Below are 11,797 nucleotides of genomic sequence, written 5' to 3' on the forward strand. Positions count from 1 at the left end.
TAAAGCATACTTTCTCTGAACAATTGGTGTGCTTGGGTTTTTCCTTGTTATGAGTCAGTATTGTCGCACTAGCAGCTTTGTCATGCAGCCTCTTTGAAAATCATGTCTGACCAAGGAAACCCCAGCCAAGGAAACCTCAGCGTATCTTTTCATTCACTATTCAGTGCTAACATAGGCTACTTGCAAACATCTTTCTGCAGCTAACTGCTCAGAAGAGGTCACGGCTTTAAAGCAAGCTGAAACTTTGCATGTGGGAATTGCAGGAACCCGCACAAGAGCGAATGACTTTTCTTCCTGATTGTGATGGTAATTAGCCACCTAACTACTTTTCATAAAATCAAATGTCAAATCTCCTGGAGGGTGGAGGGGGAGAATCCGTAATATTTGTGATAAAACTGCAAGATCTGGCAACATCAACTGCTGTGTTGGTAATTGGTAGGTCTTGCACTGCAGGTTGGATCCAGGCAGATGTGGCCAGCACATGGGGCACACTTTGCAGTGTAACTGGTGTTCCTGGCTGTTGATGCTGGTGTCATAAAATGTACCTGGTTGGGCCGGTGACTTGCTGTGCTAAGAGATCTAAAGCTGTGCTGTGAAGTCTGAGACTTAAATCTCTTTTTGTACGTGTTGTGATGGAATCCTTGGGGAAGAGGGTAAGAGATCAACATCAGATCAGCACAGGGTACTTCTCCAGGATGGAAAGTCTGAGGTCCGAGGAATGTAACCCAAATAGGGAGCTTTGCAGAGGTCATGAGGAGCCATACTAGTGATGATTCGGGGTTTCTCCAAGAAGTCTGTCTGGATGGGTATTTTGCCAGACCAGGTGGGTTTTCCCCGGCACTCAGTTTCACCTGATCAGTTATGTTACATGGTAAATTGTGCTGCTGTACTGAGAGCTGGAAAACAGTAGCTTTAGTGGGCCTGACTCAGCCTTTGAACCTTTTGAATGACCTCATTTTTCTGTGCCTCTAACTACAGCATAGCAATTTCAGTGACTGAGAGTGCCTTTATTTACTGCTGCTTGCAGACACGGAGAGAAGCTCCTGTGACCAAGGTTGTATGTGCCTGTGGGAAGCCAGTCCGTAGCCTGACTTGGGTGAACCTTGCCTGTTTCTGATAAAAATGGATCTGGCCCCATTTTGTTCAGTGTTGCTTCAGATGTAAAATGGATAGCCCACAGGGCACAATGACAGATTTGTTTTCCGCAAGCAAGAAGTGCCGCGAACTATACCAGTAATACCCCATTGTCCTGGCAGCACGGTGGCTCTTGAAAGACAGGTTGATGTGGTAAGGCATCTGCTGATGTCTCAAAGTTGCAGAAAGGCTGCTTGCTTTGGGCTGCAGCATTTTGTTCACTGTGAAGGGATCTTATTTTCCCAGGGACTCTTCCAGAAATTTAGACCTTTCTGAGTTTGTTGGGCAGGAATTTTTGTTCTGCACCACATGATACCTGATATCTCCCCCTGTGGAAACAATGTAACAGTAGAAATTAAGGCTGCCCAGAAAAATACCGAATACCTTGAGTACATGTGAAAGTCTTGGTTTAAATGCTACCAAGCATCTTTAACTTAAGGACAAAAAAATCTCCAGTTCTGCGCTAATGTTGTTCTTTCACAGCTTGTTGTTTATGCCTATACAGACTCAGTTTTAAATTGCTAACAAAACAGATTGATGGCATTCCAGCATGGCTTTTCCAAGGGATAAGAGGAGGTTGAGTTATCATTTTCTCAAAGATATCAATCATCTCTGTGGGCAGCACAATGATACTCTGTTTTCTGTCCCCATTAAGCTCTTCAGCTCAACAAGAGAGTCTATGCTGAAGTAATGGAGGAGCCATCCAGTGCCTGTTGGCTTAGGTGAAGTAGTTCCCAAATCATGGTCTGCTTTCCATGCCAAACTGCAAAGCACGGGTCATAAGTGGTCCCCAGAACCATTCGAAAAATATGGGAATATGACAGCTAGCAGCTGTTTGGCCTGAGAAATGTTTAGGGCTGTTACTACCCTAGTAATTTAAAATATTCCAGAGGCACAGATTTGGAAACTTCCAGAGCTCTTGAGAGTGCTGAAATTGTTCATGGTCATTTTCAAACCAGCTTTAAGGAACAGGGCTTGCTGCATACTCAGGTCCATGCTGGTCCAATTCATAAAGGCAAAAAGAGGTCATTGGTGCTTCTTCAAAGATGCCTACTCAGAATTGCTGCTGGAATGCTTGCACAACCTTTGGTTTGAGGATCTTTTCTTCTGCATGTTAAAGCTAAACAATTGGCAGACAAACAAGAGATGCAGATATAAAGCTTCTGTACAGACTGAGCAGTTGCTACTGAGTCATGGCTTAGAATTCTCAGTAATAAACATCCCCAAACCTACACTCTGAGCACTGGTCCTGCTGCTTTAGAGTACCATCACTCCTCCAAACCCTGGCAGTTCTGAAAACACTCGCCATCGAACTGTGACAGTAACTGAAGGAGCTGGGACCACTGAGAATCTGAGTAAGCCCACGTGTAGATACAGCTTGAGTCTGTGCAAGTTCCTCCCCAAGGACTAAAGGGAAGCCAAGACCATCATGTCCCTATTTAGGAGCCACATCTGTATTCACACAGAGCTTGATTTTGGGGATGGCTAAATCCACTCAGCTACTTAAAGAAACCTGCATGCTTTCAATGTCTTTGGAGACCAGGTTTTTTTCTGGCAATGTCTAATAAAGATCCAGAGGTTTTAAAGTGTTTGGTGATACTCTGATGCTACCAGATGTTGTTACTGATATAAAAGCCCTGCATATGTCATAAATACTGTGGCAAATGTTTAAAGTAGTATAACACCTGGAAGATGTGTATATAATGCAGACAGATGTGATAAATCATTAATTCAGTTTGATTTATATGTGAATCTAGCCTTTGTAAAAGTATTTTAATTCATCAGGCTTTGCTTTCAATGGTGACAAGGCATTTATTCATATTTCTCTTGACTGACATGGAATTTCTCATATTTGCCACAGGCTGCGAGGCACAGTAATGAGGGATTTGGTGTCTGAATACAGGCAGTTGCATTAGGAGGTGTGTGAGGCAAGGAGTGAAAGACAGCAGAGTTTGTCTGGGAGTTTTTCATCTTCAAGACAAATCCCATCACTGTCAAGAGGGAATTGTACCCAGCTTTGTCTTCAAGTATATCAGTCTCAGGACAAGTTGTCAAGCATACCCATGTTTTATTGACACATAAATGTTAAGAAGGAATACTGTTTTTGCATGTTATAATTATATCCACAGGGCATTAAAGTGGCAGACTGAAGGAATGTGATTTGTTCTGCTAAACATGAAGCTGATTAAGATGTGATTTGGCAATAATGTAGAAATAACTGTATGGGGGCAAGGGGGGAAGCACCTCGATTCAGGTTAGGAAGACACAGTTCTTCTAGATTTAAAAAAACCTTAAGAAATTAACTACTGAAAATGTATCAGAATCTTTGCTGGGTTTCTCCATTACTTGATGGTCTCAGATTGGATGTGTATCTGTTTGAGCATTGTGTTCTTAAATAATAGGAATCTTTGGGCTCTTTTCTGTCGTTGAGTTTGTAAAGGAGGTCAAATGAAAGGACCTAATTTCTCCTTGATATTTAACACTTCTGGAATTTTCTTCTGGCACAAGAGCTATGCTAGCGAGCGATGGGTCTTGTGGTCCCCCACTTGTTCCAATGAGTCAGGGTAAGCATAGAGCAGGAGGCTTTAGTAATCAGGACTCTGGAGCTCAAGAGGAGTAATATCAAGGATCTCCTTTTGTCACTGCAGACCCCACTCAGGCATTTACACAAACACATAAAATATTCTTAGAACATATAGCAGTGAGGAGTATGTGCTTCATGGGACTGCCCATGTGTTTGTATGAGTACAGGGGAAGGAAAGGGCAAGTACAATGACAGCAAGGGAAGGTCAACATCAAAGTGGCAAAGTCAGGAGAAAGAGGAAGATTAATCTCAAAGGAGATACTAAAATCAAGATGTCCAAACTCCATTAACTCTTGCTATCATTACAAAAAGGCTGATTCACTAACCACCGTTTGGTTTGATGTCAGTTTTGCTCAGGCCTTCATAATGAGGTGGGGGAGGAGGCTGCTTTTAAAGTATCTTTGGCCAATCAACATGGTTGGGAGATAATAACTTTTTGAAGAGCTGAAAATGTTCCTGAAAACCTCAGAGATTTAATTGAGGCCTTCTGTCATTAAACTCGTATTACTGTGCAATGGAGCTCTGCAACAACCTAGATTAAAATAAGTCATCTCTGTAGAAGTGGGCATGGAGATGGATCCTATTGATATTAGCATAATGAAGGCTTTCAGATAAACATTCAATTAGTTTGAAACACAGCAATGGAATGGCTTTGTATTAAGAGAAGCGGAGCAGCGTGAATATTGTCTGGCTTTGTGTCTGCTGGAGGATCCTGAAAAGCCTGTTCTTTTTGGGTTTAAGTTTAATTCTTAATAATGCCCTTACTGAAAAGCAAATAACATGTGAAATCCTTAATGGATTTGCAGGTTAATAATAAAAAAGCATTGATTTAAAGCTCAACTGACTTGCCCTTTTAAATGCCAGAACCAAGAAATTAAGAGCAGAAAAGACCACCAAGTAAAACGACTAGGTAATACACACGCACATGTTCCCCCCACCCTTATTTAGGCCCAATTACCTATAGATTGCCTGAAGTAATAGCATTTTCATTTTTGCAGCCACAGATGGGAGAGTGCCTAATATTAATTGCTGATGGAATTAAGTGACTTGTCATCAGAGAAATGCTCAGGCAGAGAAAAGGCAATATGTATCTTCATAGCCCACAGTACAAAGAAGAATCTCCCACGGCTTTTTACTAGACTGATGCAGACTCCAAAAGTGTGTATATCAGCTCATGTAGATGTCACTCGGCAACTTAACTCTTCAGGTGAGACCTCCTTGGATAATTGTAATAAAGGATTGGACTGTGAGTAGGTACTTGAGTTAATCTCTGGGAACGTAAATTCAATCTGGGTCTTAACACAGTAGCAGGAAAAATAGAGTGCACCTCACTTCTGCTCACATCCCTTCCCATCTCTGCTGCCCCCAAACTTGACAGAAAGAATGAGAATCCCCATGAAGTCACCAATAGCCCATAAGCTCATTTTTTAGGTGAACAGCTTCCCTGCTCCCCATGGCAGAACCAGATAAATGGTTTTTTTACACAAACCTGCTCCTTTTCTTGTTCTGTTTTAATTTTGGTCCCCTGAATTTCTATTCTATTTCTATTGTTTTTTCATTCAAACATTTCTAAACGTTTTCAAGCACTAGCCAGAAAAGCCTGGAAACACTGAGAATACATGTAAGAATTACCACTATTTCATGCAAAGGTCTACTGAGGCAGGCAATACAGTTCAAGTTAAAATAATAGCTTCATAACTTACAGAACAAATCCTGAAACTTTTGACTCCTGTTTCCCACTTCAAACTGAAAAAGACCACCAAAACCTGCCTCTTATAACATACTGCTGTTCCCACCAAAGTTTATAGCAATGTAAGTGTGAATTTCTGGGCCAAATCAAGTCAGTGATCTTTTGGATTTTGCTTCAACACTGTGGTGATTTGACCTGGCAGTCCTCCACAAACTGCTCCAATGTGAGTCCTTCCCACAGGCTACAGTTCGTCACCAACAGCTCCAGTGTGGGTCCCCTGCAGGGTCATAAGCCCGGCCAGCAAACCTGCTCCAGCCTGGGCTCCTCTCTTCATGGTGCCACAGGTCCTGCCAGGAGCCAGCTCCAGTGCGGGCTTCCCACAGGGTCACAGCCTCCTTCAGGCATCCACGAGCTCTGGTGTGAAGTCCTCCGTGGGCTGCAGGTGGGTGTCTGCTCCACCGTTAACCTCCATGGGCTGCAGGGGACAGCCTGCCTCACCATGGTCTTCACCAGGGGCTGCAGGGGAATCTGCTCTGGTGCCTGGAGCATCTCCTGCTCCCCTCCTTCCTCACTGACCAGGGTGTCTGTCTGCAGGGTTGTTGCTCTCACATATTCTTACTTCTCTCTCTGGCTGCAGTTGCTGTTGTGCAGGAAATTTTCCCCCTTCTTAAATATGTTATCATAGATGTGCAACCACTGTAGCTGATGGGGTTGGCCTTGGCCAGTGGTGGGTCTGTCTTGAAGCTGGCTGGCATTGGCTTCATTGGACATAAGGGAAGTTTCTAGCAGCTTCTCACAGAAGCCACACCTGTAGCCCACCTGCTACCAAAACCTTGCCATGGAAACCAAATACAAATGAGAACAGCCTTTTGTCCTCTAGATCCCACTGCACTTCATCTCTTTGCAAATTCAGTCACATACCCATGGACATTGCTCCCTCCTTGTGATGAGCTGGATCCTGGAAAATCTCTAGAGAAAGGTCACTACATAGACGACCATAAAGTGGTGAAAATGTTTTTGCACAGAAAATGGTCTCTTTACTATAGGAAGTATTGTTTCTGGGGAATATAAAGTCCTAGATTATTTTTGGCCTGAAAGCTTTGGATAAATGCATGTGGAAATGTCGACGCTCCCCACTGCACCCTGCTTTCTCCAGTTGAGTACTGCTCTCTTGTGCCCTGTAAACCCTGTGTAGTTCATCTAATATCCATACAAATTTGATGCAGATGTACTTAACTTAGTGTTGCACGGTGTGTCAGAGGGAAAACCAGTTAAAAAATGGTGAGGCTGAGGAGAGAACGCTAGTCCTTGTAACAGTATTTGTGGTTTAAGGGTTGTTTTTCCCTTTTTCTCTCCAGAGATCTCAAGCATCTTCAGGCAGGAGGGAGGATCTGTGCAAGCCCGCAGACATCACTAGGTGGTGCAAGCAGTCCACCAGCTCCGGCACTGCTTTTCTCCCAGCCTGAAGGAATACCAGCTTGTAGTTCCTAGCCCTGGGCTGGACCCCTCGGAGTGAGGATGACAAGCCCAGGTAGGCAAAGCCTAATTGGTTTGAGTCAGAATGAGAATGAAACAGAGCAGCATTGTTCTGTGGCCTTGAACCAGTCCTGCTTTACAGTACAGATATATTTAAAATGGGTTAGAAAGTTTCTGCAGGGTAAATCTTTCTCATGATGAAACTGTGCTTAAAGAAATGTTTTTGGTTTGCTAAAGATATTGATACCAGGTAGCAGAAAGGTGAGCACTGGAGTTGCATAAGCAGGCCTGCAGAACTGTCTCCTGCTCTGTTAAGTAAACATCTGGTGGAACATCAAGTCAGCATCATAGTTAGGGCTAGATTTTCAAGAGAGAGTGGTTCTTAGGTATGTAGAAAAAGTATCTGATAATTCTAAATCTTACTATTTCTAATTTCTCAATATAACGGTCATGGAAGGTGCACAATACTGAACTTTGACACAAAACTAAAGCCAATTGCATTTTTTTCAAATTTCCAAGTTAGTTGTACAAGTGGATCTCTTGCTAGGCAAAACCAGTGTCAGAAATATAAGCGCATTTTCAAGCAGCTGTGAAATTTTGCACATGAAGAAAGTGAGCAGCTCTTAGAAAAGGAATAATAGTTGTAGCAGTAGAGGTATTTGATACGTTTATATGATACTGAACAGGCCCAGCAAATAACCTATTCTGTTACCCTGACGTGAGGAGTCAGAACATGGTACAGAATGACAGGGATAGGCAATTTATTGATGGTTTCAGTTTCTGTTTATGTCCCCATTTAATCTGGAAAGGAAATGCATCTGAAAGGAATTGCAACCTGGAACAGACTTGCTGTGAATAACATTCTTCCAGGAACATCCAGGAAATCAGAAGCTGTCAAAGCTCTGAGGCAAACTCAGTTGGTTCTGAACCATTAGGTTTACTTCCATCTGATGGGAATTTGGTTGTCAAAAGAAAAGCTTAACCAGGAAGGTCAAAGTGAGCGAGCAAATCTGGATGAGGTGTTGTTTTGTTGGGTTTTTTTTCTCCTAAGGGTTTTCTGTGGAGTTGAAATATTTACCGTAAAAAATGAAATTTGGATTTTTGTGGAAGTGTTTTTCTGTCAGGGAGTCCTTCTGATGGGCAATTCCCAGCTGGTTCTTGAGGTCAGATTTTTATGTCCAGCTTTCTTTCATCTCTTCCCTTCTTTGTTTTTTTCCTTGTTCTTTGTTGTGCCTTGGCATTAACGGCTTATAATGCTGGAGACCATGAGCTTGCGTTCTCATTGTAGTTTTCATAGCCATCAAATGTACAATGTGTGCTTGTTTCAGAAAGCAGGCAGATAACAGCCTTGGCCAGTAAGTAATTTCTTTACCCCATTATGTACTTATCCCCATGTGAACACCAGTAAGACAAAGAAGTTCTCTAGGAGTCCCTTGCTGGCCAAACTTTTTCACTGAAACACTTCCACACACACGATGTTCTTCAGTTATTCTAAAAAATCCACAACTTCAGCAGGATTGGAATTTAGTAGATTTGGGGCTTTTTTAGTAAAAATCCAGTAATAATTTTTTATATTTTAAACAAGGTTTTAGTTGAATATTTTTAGAATAATGTAGCATCAAAAATGCTTTCACAGACTAGCTGACTTCATTTTCTTTCACTTACCAGCTGTCTTCAAAACACTGACTAGATAAGCTTACAGATCTCTTGACTGAGCACCTGTTTTTAACTAACGTTAGTTCAAAGTGAGAAAAAGAGAGAAACAGTGACCACGTTGAGGATTCTGGGTGGCTGACCAAGCCAACTAAACTCCAAATTTTGAAGGTCATCAGGTACCTGTAGAATGTGAACACTTCAACCATCTGAATTCTATTGACTTCATATTTCAAATGGATTAAACTCCCAACAGCTTCTTCCCCTAGTGAAGGATTTGCCAATGGCAATAACTAATAACAGTTTCAACTGTAACTGTCCTACTTAGTCATAGTGAAAGTGACTGAAACAAAACAAGGAGAAAGGTGGAACAAGCTCCAGGAACGCTGCATAAATTCTAGACTTCCTCTGTGTGGGTTAATTTCCAAAACTGGAATGGGGTCACGCTACTTTGGTCAATTTGGGTTAGATGTCTTAGGTTAGAGGTCTATTCCTGAAGGGTTGGGCTAAGGGTCACTGAAAGACCATTTCTGAACAGCTATTGAAAAACAGAAAAGGAAGAGGAGCCTTTGGTGAACAGCATGCCCCCATCACCCTCTGCCCTGGATAAAATTTTATTTCTATATGTATGTGCCAGGTCTGGCAACATCGGTGCCTTGACAAGTATGAACTGTGTTCTGTTCACAAGATCTTTTGCAGGGTACAGAGAAAAATAACCCATCTCAAAAGGTAAAGCTGTGCATAAGAAATAAACCATTTTGGATTCCCATGCCCAAATTCTTTTTCATCCGAGATGTGAAAGTATTCTGAGAGTAAAGAGGATGGTGAAGTACCTGACAAACCATTTCTGCATCAGAAAGAGGATGTGGTGCTGACATTCATTTTACTTTAAGGAACAAAACAGAGAGTAGTAATTTATTTCAAATTTCAGCCCTTAAGAATGCAGACAGAATCTGTTCATATATAAAAACCCGCTCCTTGATTGAGTTGTTTCATTAGCTATATGAAGTGAGACAAGGAAGCACTTGGGAAACCAGTGAGATTTAGAGGCAAAGACTAAATTCAAAGAGATGATTTGAAGGTTATGTGGTAAAATGCTCAGTTTCTTCAGCTAATTAGGGCTGCTGGGACTGTTGGGGAATGTGCAGTTTCTAGGTCATACTAAGTTTAAGAAGCTGCTTCTTTAGCCAATTGAAAAATAAAGCTTGGCTGAACTGTTTTTGCAATGCAGTTATTTTCCCCATAGGTTATTGATCTTCATTTATTCTTGCCGTATACTTAGCAACCAAATAAGGTAGAGGCAGAAACAAAAAATGCACCGGTTTATTAAAATCTACAGTTCATCTTCCCTTCCTCTCCTGAAGATCCCCCGAGTGATTTTTGAACTGTAAAACTTCATATATATACAGAAATGGTGCTTAAAATGTACTTGTTCGGCTGCACCTGATGATGGCTGCTGCTGAATTTCCCATGTCCTGAAAACATGAACAGAAAGTCCAGATGGGCCTATTCTGGGCTCTGTTCATCTCAAGAAACTGACTGTCTCAGTAGAGGATATGACCCAGGATTTCTAAATGGGAAGTTGTTGCTTAAGAAGTGTTTTCTTCTGCAGTTGTACAGCTTCTGATTGTTCCAGACTCAGGACAGATTGAAATCTGAAATCGCAGCTGATCCTGCCATCCCAATCTTACACAACCATGTAGTGCCTCTTTGAACAACAGGTCATCATGTTCTTTTGAGCCTCTGTCAGGGCTGGTTCAACCATTCACACCTCCATGCTCCAGTGAGTTCTTCGCTACTTCTCTATCAGTGGCATTATCTGTTTTTTGCAGGCATGTGGCATGGCCTGCCAGCAAAGAAAAGTCTGAGATAAAAACAGTGAGAAAATCCATCCCATTGAATAACATGTAGTCAAGAAACTATTTCAGTTTCTGTTTTTTTTTAAAAAATACGGAAAATATCACTGTTCTTTCTTTTGTTCCTTAATCAGGAGATGAGCAGGGTTTTTTTCTGACAGTGGGGTCTGTATTTAAGAAATCCAAAATTAAGTTGGCATTTTCACCTTCCATTTGTGTTTTCTTCTGGATTTTCATAGCCAAATGGAAAGAAATTGCGATTTCATAATTCAATGGAAATGTAAATTCAACTTGTAAACCAGCTTGTTTGCTTTGTCTAGAAACTTTACCAAAGGGCGTCAAAACTGCTATTCCACATTTTGTAAAAAAACTGCTATTCCACATTTTGTAAAACAAGTCTTCGGGCTTTCAACCACCTTCCAGTCTACTTAAGTGGAAAAGTAGCTCTTTGAGCCACTGATTCTGGTCTCATTGATGAAGTTCTTAACACTATTTTTAATTCAAAGCTCTTTATTTAAAATTGAGGCTTTCTACTTCTTCAGCTAGCCACCTGAGCTATAGCTAGAGTACACAGTGCTCATTTTTCATGGCATCTGATTTTTGCAGGAGCACTGCCTCTGCCTCATATATGTCAGCAATGAAGGATGTATTTACTGTCCATTTCTATAATTTCTGCAGTGCTGGCTCCTGTGGGCTGGTGGCAGGTAGGGTGTGGAGAGGATGTCTCTTTAGGTACGGCCTGAAACACGATGGAGGTCTTCATGATGTCTTCACACACTCTTCCAGAACCTAATCCCTCTTTTCCCCTGTGCCGTTTCTGGTATTGTTGGTGTGAGAGAAGGCCTGTACTTACAAGGGCTGCACACATTCAGGACCCCTAAGGGATAGTAAGCCAAATGACTGGGCAGTGCCACAGAGGTCTGCCTGGGAGTTAGCTCTGGTTTTCTCTCTGGGATAAAAGTACGCTAGGCAAGAAAGGGACAGCCCCCGCTATTCTCTGGCTTTTTTTATGTACCACAATGCGTGAAAGAGTTATTCCTTTCAGACCTTTCCCTTTTTTTAATAAAAAGCCTCATTTCCAAGAAGACTGGAGTGCAAATTACCTTCTCTATTCAATTACAAAATCTGATCTCTGCCTTTTCTTTTTTCACCACTAATAAAAGCTATTGAAGTAAAGCAGTAATCTCTTGTTATGGAAAAATAGGCAGTAAGTCACCTTGAGATTAAAATACATATATTGCTATACCCTTTCTTGGGAATCTAGTGCAGTAATTGCTTAAAACAATGACAACAGGGACTAGAGGGAACATTGTATTTTTGTGGAACATTTCCAGGGATAATGGGTGAAATCCTCCACTGGTTTACATCAGCAAAGCTCCACCAAGCTGCTACACTGGCTGATGT

This window comes from Falco cherrug, chromosome 1 (genome assembly GCF_023634085.1).
Source record: "Falco cherrug isolate bFalChe1 chromosome 1, bFalChe1.pri, whole genome shotgun sequence".
Taxonomy (NCBI): Eukaryota; Metazoa; Chordata; class Aves; order Falconiformes; family Falconidae; genus Falco; species Falco cherrug.